Source organism: Symphalangus syndactylus, chromosome 16, assembly GCF_028878055.3.
Source record: "Symphalangus syndactylus isolate Jambi chromosome 16, NHGRI_mSymSyn1-v2.1_pri, whole genome shotgun sequence".
Taxonomy (NCBI): Eukaryota; Metazoa; Chordata; class Mammalia; order Primates; family Hylobatidae; genus Symphalangus; species Symphalangus syndactylus.
In genome coordinates, this window is record NC_072438.2 from 80,077,501 (window position 1) to 80,091,806 (window position 14,306).

Genomic DNA, 14,306 nt, shown 5'->3' on the forward strand with positions numbered 1-14,306 from the left:
CTCCCGAGTAGCTGGGATTGCAAACACATGCCACCACACCCAGCTAATTTTTTGTATTTTTAATAGAGAAGGGGTTTCACTATGTTGGCCAGGCTAGTCTCGAACTGACCCCGTGATCCGCCTGCCTCGGCCTCCCAAAGTCCTGGAATTACAGGCCTGAGCCACCACGCCTGGCCTAAGTCTAGTTTATAAGAATCGAATTGTACAGGATACGCTTTCTTCACATATTTGTCTTTTTAAAAAATTGTAGCTATCTTAGTGCGTGTGTGTATATGTATAAATACTGGTATTGAACTCTGGGTCTACATTTTTCAAATGACTAATGATGTTGAGGAACTTTGCACATGCGTATTTGTCATCCATAGATCTACTCTGGTGAAGTGCTTGTTGAAATCTTTGGCCAGTTTTTCATTTGGTTGTTTATTTTCTCATTGTTTGTCTTTGAGTCTTTTACGTATTCTGGATAAAAATCTTTTGTCAGATATATACATTGTAAAGATAATTTCCCAGGATATGGCTTGCATTTTTATTATCTTAAATTTTTACTTTTGATATGTGTTTTAGTCCATTTTCACACTGCTATAAAGATACTACTGAGGCTGGGCGCAGTGGCTCACGCCTGTTATCCCAGCGCTTTGGGAGGCCAAGGCTGGTGGATTGCTTGAGGTCAGGGGTTGAAGACCAGCCTGACCAACACGGTGAAACCCCCTCTCTACTAAAAATACAAAAAATATCTGGGCATGGTGGCGGGCGCCTGTAGTCCCAGTTACTCAGGAGGCTGAGGCAGGAGAATCGCTTGAACCTGGGAGGAGGAAGTTTCAGTGAGCCAAGATCGCGCCACTGCATTCCAGCCTGGGTGACAAAGCGAGACTCGGTTTCAAAAAAAAAGAAAAAAGAAAAACATACTGCTGAGACAGGGTAATTTATAAAGGAAAGAGGTTAAATAGACTCACAGTTCCGCATGGCTGGGAGACCTCAGGAAACCTCCAGTCATGGCGGAAGGCAAAGGGGAAGCAACTACTGTCTTCACAAGGCAGCAGGAGAAAGAGAGAGAGAGCAGGAAGAACTGCCACTTTTAAACCATCAGCTCTCCTGAGAACTCCGTATCACGAGAACAGCATGGGGGAACCTCCCCCATGATTCAGTCACCTCCCACCAGGTCCCTCCCTTGACACCTGGGGATTACAATTCCAGATGAGATTTCAGTGGGGACACAGAGCCAAACCATATCCATGTGTATGATTTATCAACATTTGCCTTTCGTGGTTCTTGTTTTTGTTGACATATATGAGAATTCTACTTAACCAAAAGCCATAGGATTTTTCACCTATGTTCTCTTATGTATTTTTTATAGTTTTATCATTGACATCTAGCTCTATGATTAATTTCGAGTTTTTTTAATGCAAGTTTTGGTTTTGGTTTCTGTATTGTTGTATTTTTTGCTTATTTGTCTATAGATATCTAATTTTCCCAGCACAAATTTTTTGTAATGTCTATTTTTTTTTGCCCTTAAATTAACTTGGCATCTTTGTAGAAAATCAATTGACTGGAAAGGTAAGGCTTTATTTCTGGACTCTCAATTATACTCATTGACCTATTTGATTATATTTTTGGTAATAACACACTACCTTTATTATTCAAGTTGTACAGTATATTCAGACTTAAGGGGGTATAAGTCCTCCAATTTTTTTTTTTCAAAGTGGTTTTGGCAAGGCTCAATCTTTTACATTTCCACATAATTTTTAAGATCACCTTGTCATTTTCTATTATAAAATAATGTGCTAAGATTTTGATAGGAAGTTCATGTAATCTACAGAACAATTTGAGAAGAATACTCATCTTAACAATTCTGAGTCATTCCACGAACATGAGATATCTCATCATTTATTTAGGTCTTCTGTAGCTTCAGCAATATTTTGTAGTTTTTAATTGTTGTTTTAAATATATTTTTATTGTAGCTTCTAATGTAAATGTGAATAAAGCTTTCTTATGAGATTTTATTTTTAAGTCTCTTATTGCTAGAATTCCAAAATGCATTATTGTACATTAATCTTGTATCCTGTGATTTTTGCAAACTGTATTTCTTTGTTTTTTTTCTGAGTGTATGTATTCTTTAGGATTTTCTATCTATAGGATTATGTCATTTGCAAATAATAACTATCTTACTTCTCCTTATTACTACGTATGCTTGTTATTTAATTTTATTTTTATTATTTTATTTTTGCCATATAACACTGGCTAGACCCTTAGCATGACATTTAATAGAATGGGGGGAGTAGACATTTTTTACTTGTTCTCCATAATAGAAAAAGGAGTGTTCAGCCTTTCACAATTAAACAAGATATTGTCATTTTTGTTTGTTTGTTTGTGGTATGTGTCCTTTATCTAGTTGAGAAAGTTCACTTCTATTTCTTAACTTTGAGAGTTTTTATTATGAAGCAGTGTTAGATTTTCTTCAGTTATCATTTTTTGTGTCTTTTGAGATAATTATGTGTATTTTTGTGCTTTACTCTCTTAATATACTATACTAATAAATTTATAGATGTTAAATTACCTGTTCAGTTCTTGAATTAACCCCATTTGGTATTTGGTATAGTATATAATTCTTTGTTTCTTTTTTTTTTTTTTTTTTTTGACAGTCTTGCTCTGTCGCCAGGCTGGAGTGCAGCGGCGCAATCTCAGCTCACTGCAACCTCCACCTCCTGGGTTCAAGTGATTCTCCTGCCTCAGCCGCCCGAGTAGCTGGGACTACAGTCACGTGCCACCATGCCCAGCTAATTTTTTGTATTTTTAATAGAGACAAGATTTCACCATGTTAGCTAGGATGGTCTCAATCTCCTGACCTGGTGATCCACCCACCTCGGTCCCCCAAAGTGCTGGGATTACAGGCATGAGCTACCACGCCCGGCCAGTATAGTATATCATTCTTATATTATGCTGAATATAATTGGCTAATATCTTAAGATTTTATGCATTTATGTTTATAAGGTTATTGCACTATGAATTACTTTTCTTGTGATTTTTTTTTTGGTTTTGGAATACACTAACCTCTTGGAAATGTGATTAATACTGTTCCCTTCTCTTCTGTTTTCTAGAAGTGTTTGAGTAGATTTGATATTTTTTCTTCTTTAAATATTTGATGAAATTTACCAGAGAAGCCATCTGGGCTGGCCTTATGTTTTTTTGTTGTTGTTCTTTTCTTGAGAGGTTGATTAGACTTTGGGAAAGATTTTTAATTTCAAACTATTTTATGGATATAAGTATTATTCAGGTTTTCTATTTTTTCTTGAATTAGTTTTGGTAACTTCTAACTTTGTCAGACTTTGGGTGGATTAGACTCGGTACTGGTTAGAACCTAATAAAAGCTTGCTGCAGTTTCATTAGAGGTCCACTCAGTTTGTCCTGAAAGTTGGGAGAGGAGAAATTCTCCTAATGAACAAATCTTTGGTCATTCACGTGATATGGAAAGAGAAGCAGACTAGTAACAGAACGTATGCAGAATCATGGGCTGTGGCAAATAGCTTAGCAGGTTTTTGGAAAGTCTGCAAAAAAATGAGACTACGAACAAGAATGTCTGGGGAACTATATGTCAATTAACCTACAGGAGTGGACATAATATATGATCTTTGTAGTATATAATAATACCCAACAAAAGGCATGTGCCGTTGACAATGCAGTAAACAACCAGACAGAAACAATGACTTAGCCATTTGATGTAAGAAAGTCTCAATGGCCCCTTTAGTCCTGAAAGGATAAATGCACAATAATAAAGTTGCTATAGTGGCAAAGACGGTCATGAATGAACCTAGTGACATAGATTCCAACTCACTAAGGCTGATCTAGCTACTATGGCTTCAGAATGTCCAATATTCAAACATTAAAGTCCAATTCAGAACCCACGATAGGCCGTCATACATGAAGAGACCACATGTACTCTATAGTAGCAAGTTAATTACAGTGGAGTCCTTTGACACCAGAGGTGAAAGCATCAAAACCTATCCCAGGTACAGTTCCGGCCTTCAGGGTCTCACTTAGCATCATCATTCAAGGAATTACAAATTGATATAGGACTAGCACAGCCTCAGAATCTACTTTAGAGCAAAACAGTGTATCAGTGTACAGTTCACTGTGGCATCAACTACTTCTGTTATTCACACGTATGCACACACACATACATGCACATGCACCTCACCCAGAAGCTGCTAATCAGAGAGAGAAATATAAATGTAACAGTCTATGAAAAGCACAATTGATGTGCCTGTTTAAGAATAATACTCTGATAAGGTAGAACACTGTATATCAAAATGCAATATATCCCCTAAATCAATAGTTCTCATATGGTGCTAGGATAAAAAAGTACAGATACATGGATTTGATAACTGAGAGTGGTTCTCAGTAAGTAACTGAACTTATTTTTATTTCCAGCTGCCCATTTAAGAGGTTTTTACTTTTTTTTTTTTTTTTTTGCGTTAGAGACCTGGGTTTCCTGTGGAAGAAGACTTTCACCAGAGTATCCAGCAAGAGTCCCTTGAAACTTCAATCCTTGGCTGTTGTACGTATACTTCAAGGCTTGTTGTCAAAATACCAATAATCAAGAAAAGGTGTCACAATCTTAGTAGGAGGAATTATCTTGATCATCATAAAGAGATAGAATGTTATGCAGTGAGGTCAGAAAACAACATGCTTGATACTCATGTCCTCCCTGAGAGATCTCTTGGCATTTTCTTACCCAGTTTTATTGTTTAATGCTCATGTACAGTAGGCCGAGAGGAGCATGATGACCTGGAGTTAAGATCCCCTTGGGAATAACTTCTTGGTCAACATACCAATAAGACCCTAAGCCAGTGAAGATGCTTGTTAAAATTGAGGGGAATCTAGAACTGGTAAAAATAATAATAATAATAATAATAAAGAGAGAGAGAGAAACAAATTACGTCTTCAAGACCAGCTACAGTGGTGATGTTGAAGTTTTTCCACTAAACTTCCTGTTGCAATTTACCCCAAGAAATTTGACCAGTGCAAATCTTGAATGAAGAGTTTCCAAAATGTATTATATAAAGTATGTGGAGCTGAAGAAAGCAAAAGGTTGGACTGTAATGGATGCTCTTGTGTGCTACCAAGATACACCCTTCAGTTCTGAGGCTTTCATTTGTCTACCCTCTAAGAGTACTGCTGCCTGATGTCTTTCTACTGAGTCTTGAGACTTGTGAAATTGTCCTTGGGCAAAGAGAGCTGCCCTACCAGGAGAAATCCTCTTTCTCTAGGACACTCATTATCAAATGGCTATTGATATGGTAGTATAAATGCTTGTGGCCTTATATCAAAGCAGAATTCTAAAGAGCCACTTTAGCAGAGCTGCCCAAGAGATTGGCCAAGGCCTCCTTGAGACTGTTTCACAGTTCAAGTTCTTTTTCTCAATCTTAATTTTTTTATTTCTCAATAGGTGTTAATCCTGAGAACCCTCCTTAATAAAATTATTATGTGCAAATTTTCATCTCCAAATCTGTTTACTGAGAAACTTCGTTATATCTGAAAACAACACGTAACCAAATCATCACTCTATCCTAATCAATAAACAGACAATAACAATGGACTATTTCCTCTGCTAGCATACCTGATAGGGCAATAGTGTATTTGGGTTAAAATATTATAAACTTAGACATTATAGGTATAAATTTTAGATAAATTATAGGGTCAATTTATTCAAAATAAGAAGTTCAATACATTTGTGATTCTGTAATCATTATTCTACTTCATAATGTGACTCACCAATGTTGATCACATGAGGACAGTGGTAAAGAGTGAGCAAGATGTGTGCATTTTTATTGACACTACTGGAAAATAATCAAAAAGGTTATATATTAATGTTTTACGTCTCATGGAAAAGTTACACGTATGTTTTTGAGAGAAAATTTAAAGGGCAAACATGGTAAAAATAATTTAAGAAACAGAAACACTGTGGGAAATATGAGTTCCTGTATGTATTTAAAAATATAATTGTACAAACAATTATGTAATCACCCAAGGGGTTCTTCCTGCACAAAAATCAATTGACTGAGACTGTAGTTTTGCGGAAAATAAAGAATTTAATAGATGCAAGGCCAGACATGAAGGAGAACTAGAGCTATCACTCAACGTCAGTCTCCTCAAAGGCTCAGACATTAGGGTTTTTCAAGGATAATTTGATGAGCAGAGGGCTAGGGAATGGGGAATGTTAATTGTTAGTGTAGGGGATACATTCACTGGGGGTCAAAGTGGGTTTTTCTTTCTGCCTTCAGTTCCTGGGTAGGATCACAGAACTAATTGAACCACTTTACCGGTCTAGGTGGTGCCAGCTGGTCCATCAGAATGCAGGGCCTGATTAATATCTCTAACAACAATCTTAGGTTTTACAATAGTGATGTCATCCACAGGAGCAGTTGAGGAGGTTAGGAATCTTGTGGCCTCTGGCTGCGTGACTCCTGATCCATCATTTTTAGCCTTGTGGCTAACTTGTTAGCCTTACAAAGGTGGTCTTGTCCCCAGCAAAGAGAGGGTTCATTTTAGGAAGGGGCTATCATCTTAGTTTCAAAGTTAAACTATAAGGTAAATTCCTACTATGGTAAGCTCAACCTATACCCAAGAATGAACAAGAGCAGCTTGTAGGTTAGAAGCAAGATGGGGTCAGTTAGGTCAGATTTCATTCACTGTCGTAATTTTCCTGTTTGATTTTTTTCAGTGTCGTAATTTTTGCAAAGGTGTTTTCAAATACACTTTTCTTTTTTCAAATCATAAATAGCAACTGGACAGCTGAGTAAATGCACTAGGATTCTCCAATTAACTAACCCCTTTACGTGGTCCATTCCCTGCCAAAAAGCTCAAGTTTTCTTATATAAAATAATTCTCCCAGAGTTTTTGAGATTATTGTAATAAAAATTGTAAATAAAAAATTATTGTAAATAATAAAATTGAAAGTTGATATCTCATCCCTTTAATCCTACTTAATAATCAATTTTTTAAAATTTTCAAAAATCATTTGCTAACTATGACTTACTATTATTGTTTTTATTTACTAAAAAGTTTTCAGGTTGTGTTTCAGTTAAAAAAATACAACCTACTGATAATCCACTTACTGAATTTGTAAGTATTAGAATCTAGGTCATTCATGTAGCTATGCTAATAAATAGTATGTATTTGATAGAGAAAATGCTAAACAATTTATTCTGGTGAGGGAAAAAAGAAGTCTTTGGTTATGGAGCATTGAGATAATTAGGGTGGAATTGGCAATACAGGGGATGATGCTTCAACTTCAAGTCCCGTGAGTGCAGAGCACAGATTGAACAGCTGTTGGCCAGAATCCAGGAGGTCAAAACTGGCCAGCTGTATCTTTGGCCAGCAGTGTTGAGTGGTACTCCATTTCCCCAAGCACAAAGGGCAAGAAAAGGTGAGGAAGTCTTAGCTTTTCAACTGAAATGCATGTGGAAATTTCCCCAGTGGATGATACCTTCTTCTAGATGTTAAAGCTCAGGGCAGGCAGATGGTGACTCTGTCAAATAGCTTGCATTAGAGACCCCATTCTTTTGAGAAAAATTACAAACTTAAATTTTAGAGACATAGTACTTGATCTAGGTTACCACTACATTAAATGACGGCATGATTTAAAGATGTTTGGTGTCAAAGCATTTTAAAAATAAAACCATAAATTATACAATCTTTTAAAAAGTGAGTTAGAAGCTTTATTTCTGAGGATTGTGGTAATTAAAACAACTGAATTACAAGGAATTGCATCAAAGTAATTTTTCTGTGTTGCTTTTTAGTTTGTTTTCAGGCAGGTGTCATGAGATGGTCTGATAAATGCTCTAGTATATTATTCAGTAATTATTAAAACACATACTACACTATAAAAATAATAAAAGGAAGCTCTGTATACCTATGAGTTAGTGTAAAAAGTAGTATTGGTCAGCAGGAGTGGTTACTCAAAGCAAAGCAGTGATGTACACTCAAGGAATATTTAACAATAGGGAAACCTTCTGAGAAATTTATCGATAGGCAATTTTGTCATTGTGTGAACATCGTAGAGTGTACTTATACAACCTAGACAATATAGCTTACAACACACCTGGCATATATGGTATAGTATATTGCTTCTAGACTACAAAGCTGTATGGTATGTTACTGTACTGAAGACTGTAGGTAATTGTAGCACAATGGTAAGTATTTATGTATCTCAACATAGAAAAGGTACAGTAAAAATCATAGTATGACAGATAGAAAAACATACACCTGTACAGGGCACTTACTGTGAATGGAGCTTACAGGACTGCCAGTTGCTCTAGTTTAGTGCATAAGAGAGTGGCAAGTAGATATGAAGGCCTGAAATTCTACGGTAGATGTTATTAACAGTGTACACTTAGGGTACACTGGATTATCAAGAAATATTTCTTCAATAATAAATTAACCTTATCTTACTGCTATGCTTTTATATCATAAGCTTTTAAAGTTTTTAACTTTTTGAGTCTTTTTAATAACATTTAGCTTAAAACATAAGCACATTGTATAGCTGTACAAAATATTTTTTTCATTTCCTTATTCTACAAGCATTTTTCTATTTTTTTAAATTTTTAGTTTATTTTTTCTTTTTAATTTTTTTTGTTAAAAACTAAGAAACACACACATTAACCTTGCCCTACACTAGGTCAAACTCTTCAATATTACTGCCTTTTACCTCCATATCTTGCCCCACTGAAAGGTCTTCGGGCACAGTAACAAGCATGTAACGATGATCTTTTATGACAAAAATACCTTCTTCTGAAATACTTCCTGAAGGACCTGCCTGAGGCTGTATTATAGTTAACTTATTTATACTCTAAAATAACAATGAAACGTGTAGTATATTAAATACATAAACCAATAGCATAGTTAGTTCTTATCATATCAACTATTATGTATTGTACATAATTGTAAGCACTATATACTTTTATATGCCTGGCAGTTCAGTAGTTTTTTTTTACAGCAACATCACCACAAACATAAGAGTAATTCATTGTGCTGTGATGTTACAAGGACTATGATGCCACTAGGTGACAGGAATTTTTCAGCTCCATTGTAATCTTAGGGGACCACCATCCTATATGCAGTCAGTCATTTACTGAAACGTGGTTACATGGCACATGACTGCATTTGAAGCCAAGACCACAGCTCATCACAGGCAGCTGTGGAGTATGAATTACCCATCATAATTGTTCTGTCTTGAGGCAAATATGCTGGGAGTTTATATCTTTTCATTCTCCAGTCATTGGATATGGGCAGTTGCCTAAAAACTGGCATGACTTTAGGCAAGGTTGCTCTCTTGGGCTAAAAGAAACTTCCTGGAGAGTGTTTCATCTGAGACGTGTCATTGACCAATGTTCCCCAGGTCCAGGTCCAGTACTCTTATAAACCCAGAGAATCTATTTGCCAGCTTCAAAACAACGTAAAATCCAATATAAAAGTTTACCACTGTGATGTGCATTATAAAAATATTGTTATAACCCTTTGATTATTTAGTATAGATACTTTGCAATGTAAGAATATACTGTTTGATGTATTTTTTAATTTGCCCAGAATTCTTAATGTAATGAGTATGAGCAAAATGATTGCCTATTTTTTTCTATTTTCTCTCAGTGCTGAAAGTCTATATTCTGTTGCATTAGAGCAATATAATATTTTACGTGCTTTTTTTTTTTTTTTAAGCCAGAGTCTTGCTCTGTCGCCAAGCCTGGAGTGCAGTGGCAAAATCTAGGCTCACTGCAAGCTCCGCCTCTGAGGTTCACGCCATTCTCCTGCCTCAGCCGCCCGAGTAGCTGGGACTGCAGGCACCCACCACCATGCCTGGCTAATTTTTTGTATTTTTAGTAGAGATGGGGTTTCACCGTGTTAGCCAGGATTGTCTCGATCTTCTGACCTTGTGATCCGCCGGCCTTGGCCTCCCAAAGTGCGGGGATTACAGGCATGAGCCACCGCACCCGGCCTTTACATGCTATTTGTTTGTGACCAACAAATACAAGTGGAAAACTACATAGCAAAGTGGGAATCAGTAATGGAAATATATTTGCTAATAGATAATGGAATCCATGAGAGTAAATATTCAATAGCAATAAAATATATTATGAGAAAACGTTGTAATCCAAAGGTTGGTGGATATTTCACAGCTGGTGAAGGAAAAACAAAACAAAACAAAATACATCAGAAGCAACAACAAAGAAAAATAGACTCATAAGTGGCCAAAGATATAATTAAGCTAGCAAAATAAATGGTTCTGTGAAAACCAAGAGAGAAGAAATTTGTATAGTTTATCAATAACATCAAAAATTACAGTGATGTCAAGTAGAATTCTTACTGAAAAAAAGACCTTAAATGTGCAGATTACAAGGATACTCATCCCAAATATGTAGGTTCACTCTGAAAGTGGTAGTGCTGATGTGATAAAATAGGGCTAAATTCAAATATGTCTCAGACCTATTTTACTATCTTCTATGAGGTAAGCAAAATTCAAAACATGGCCCCCGCCACATTTTTTATCATAATTATTGGGAATGCCAATATAATGAAAATCATGCTATTGAATATGTTAACATACAAGGCCACAGGGACTTAGAGAATGTAATTAAGTGTGCTAATCAGTTGACACTTATGATCAGGTAATGACCATGGTCCAATGTAATCACATGAGCATTTGAAAAGCAGAGTGGCCAGCTGGTAGCAGAAGAGGAATTCAGAAACATTAAAGTGTGAGAAAGACAAAACACATGGTTGTGGGCCTTGAAGACAGAGAAAGTGACATGAGAAGTACAGGTGGTCACTGCTTGCAGACAGCCAACAAGGAAAGTGGAACCTCTAGATCTCCAACTGCATAGCACTGGATTCTGCCGTTGATCTGAAAGAACCTGGAAGTGGATTCTTTTCCAATGTCTCTAGATAAAAGTTTAGCCTGATCAACACCATAATTTCAGCTTTGTGATAACCCCAACATAGAATTCAGTTGAGGTCACCCAGACTTACGACCTGCAGGACTGTGAGCTAATGAATGGGTGTTGTTTGAAGTTATTAAATCTGTGGAAATTTGTTTTGCAGCAAAAGAAAAGAAATATACCCCTCTTACTTAAGGAATAAAATGATCCCAAATTTGTGAGTAGCATCCCCGCCAACATACACATGACTTTTCTGGAAGTAGATATTAGAAATTATTCTTTCAAGAAAAATGAACATTTTCTTAATGAGACACAGATATATAACCATTAATGTCAGCATATGATTGAGGGATGGAATGAATCACATTCTGAACTATTGCTTCTGATAAGCATGTGTATTTATGTATACTTATGCACAACTATATTCAAAGCCTAAATTCTCATTCATTTCTCATATTAAAAACTGGTATGATCTCTCACTCCTGGAACTTCATCTGGATTTATTTCTGACCCTTGTTATTTTATATTATATATTACACACATTTGCTTAATTGGAATTCTAAAAACCTGAATTCAAATTTCAGTTTCAATAGCTATCAACTATACACACTTCAAGTTACTAATTTGTATCCTCACTGTATACCAGGTTGCTTATTTATGTTATTTAAAGGGGAAGTGAGACAATATATCAAAGACCACTTAGCCTGGTGTTTAACACTTGATGTATGCAAATATTATTAGTAGAATCTGAACTGTGTCAAAGATAAGAGTAATGATTTAGTCATTACTGTTTCCTCTATAGTATTTGCCAGATTTTATTATGTAAATGAAAAGTTCACATATTTTTATCTCAGAGTGTTTGGCAAAAACAATGTTCTTATAAAGTTTTCATATATAGAAAATAGTCTGACTTACATGAAAATGCAAAAACTTTAAAGAATGTACATTTAGGGCCAGGCGCGGTGGCTCACGCTTGTAATCCCAGCACTTTGGGAGGCCGAGGCGGGCGGATCACGAGGTCAGGAGATCGAGACCACGGTGAAACCCCGTCTCTACTAAAAAATACAAAAAAATTAGCCGGGCGCGGTGGCGGGCGCCTGTAGTCCCAGCTACTCGGAGGCTGAGGCAGGAGAATGGCGTGAACCCGGGAGGCGGAGCTTGCAGTGAGCCGAGATTGCGCCACTGCACTCCAGCCCGGGCGACAGAGCGAGACTCTGTCTCAAAAAAAAAAAAAAAAAAAAAGAATGTACATTTAATAAGTTCATATATATTTGTATATGTAGTTATACAAAACTTAAAGAGACTAAAGAAACTTGGAAACAACATATTTGGATTCTGGCTGGAGAAAAATATCTATAAATGACTGCTTATTGACAAATTGTCGAAATTTGAATATTGAGTACAGATTTTTTTTAGTTTCTGATTTTGTTAACTATACTGTAGCTATTGAAGAGAATAAGCTTACTCTTAGGCTAAGCACACTGAAGTATTTAGGGATTAAGGGTAACTCTATCTCCAACTTACTCTTAAATGATTCAAGAAGAAAAATAATATACGTATATGTATAAATAGATAAATAGAACAAAACACAGAGAGAGGGGATGATAAAACAAGTGAGACAAAATATAAGCAGCTAGTAAATTTAGGTAAGAGTATCTTGGAGATTCTTGTACTAATCTTGCAACTTTTCTGTAAGGTTAAAATATTATAAAATAATGATATATTTCATAAAAAACAGAGCACTATGCAATAAATGTATAACTTTCTAATGTATAACGATAATTGATATGAAATTTCAAAACAACTTACTAAGGTATAATGGTGATTGATATGAAATTTTAAAAGACTCATTATTACAAACATTTCACTTAGTAAAATATTATGAATATGATGACTAATACAAAACATAAAAATTTTAAATGCAGAAGACATCTGTCACAATATACAGTTATGCTATAATAAAATATGATAAAACCCATAAAACCTCATAGCACTTTATTAATGCCTTAAAGCTTCCATCATTTAAGATGTATAATTTTTTTTTTTTTTTTGAGACGGAGTCTCGCTCTGTCGCCCAGGCTGGAGTGCAGTGGCGCGATCTTGGCTCACTGCAAGCTCCGCCTCCCGGGTTCCCGCCATTCTCCTGCCTCAGCCTCCCGAGTAGCTGGGACTACAGGTGCCCACCACCACGCCCAGCTAATTTTTTGTATTTTTAGTAGAGACAGGGTTTCACTGTGTTAGCCAGGATGGTCTCGATCTCCTGACCTCGTGATCCACCCGCCTCGGCCTCCCAAAGTGCTGGGATTACAGACGTGAGCCACCGCGACCGGCCAAGATGTATAATTATTTGATGGGGTAAATCAATATGAAGTTCTCGCTGCACCAGTAGTCATTTTGGAGAAGTTGCGTTAATAGTGCTACACCTCCTAGTCTGTCAGCCACGATAATTTTTTTGTTGTTGATGTGAGACAGAGTCTCATTCTGTCTCCCAGGCTGGAGTATGGTGGCAAGATCTCCACTCACTGCAACTTCCACCTCCTGGATTCAAGCAATTCTCCTGCCTCAGCCTCCTAAGTAGCTGGGATTACCGGCGCATGCCACCACACCAGGCTGGTTTTGAACTCCTGACCTCAAGTGATCCTCCTGCCTAGGCCTTCCAAAGTGCTAGGATTACAGGCTTGAGCCACTGTGCCCAGCACAGCCAAGATAGTTCTAAAGTCATAGAGTAACTTCGAAAACTAGTCAGTTAAGTTACATTACATCAACTTTATCTGCCACTTAACAATACCTTTCATACTTAAGTTGCTATAGATAAATGTTTTTAATTCTTAACCCAAATTTTTCAATAACAAATATATTTTCCAAGGATATAACAGAACTGTCTAATGTCAATGATTATGAAAGATTTCTAAGGAGCAAGAGTTGAAAGGGGTGGCAATAATAATTACTTCCAAAATATTAATTATAATCCTTTTGTAGATATTTCATCTTAAAGTTTAATTATGCCAGACATTAGACATTGAAGTATGATATTAAACTTTTTTTGGTCATTGGCTTAACAGTACTGCACCTTCAATTTGCATTGCATTGCTATTTGAAACTAGTCTTGCACATTAAGAGAAGCATTTTACTGTTTTCATTTAGCACTTCGCATGAAAAAACATACTGTGCTAAATTTGTAAAAGGCTTATTTTTTATTTTTTCTTTGGATAGTCACCAGAATGATCAGATCTGATTTTGAAGCATGCTTTCATTAACGGAGTATACATTTAAATGTATATTGCCCCATGCACATGAACCTCTGCTTTCTTTTTACTCATTTTTAATTTTTTCTTTACTAATTTTGTAACTATTTTATATCATGGCAACTGCATGTCG

At 36.2% G+C, this 14,306-nt stretch overlaps 2 protein-coding genes across 2 annotated transcripts in view; both read right to left on the reverse strand.

The window, feature by feature from the left end:
* Nucleotides 1-1,022, reverse strand: part of LOC129464545 (histone-lysine N-methyltransferase PRDM7) — a 77,827-nt gene extending 76,805 nt beyond the window's left edge. The window contains 1 exon segment of the mRNA XM_063619570.1: nt 954-1,022. The gene's annotated coding sequence lies outside the window, so the exon portion shown is untranslated.
* LOC134732761 (histone-lysine N-methyltransferase PRDM9-like) overlaps nt 1-14,306 on the reverse strand; it is a 344,587-nt gene that overhangs the window by 78,244 nt on the left and 252,037 nt on the right. The window lies entirely within an intron of this gene.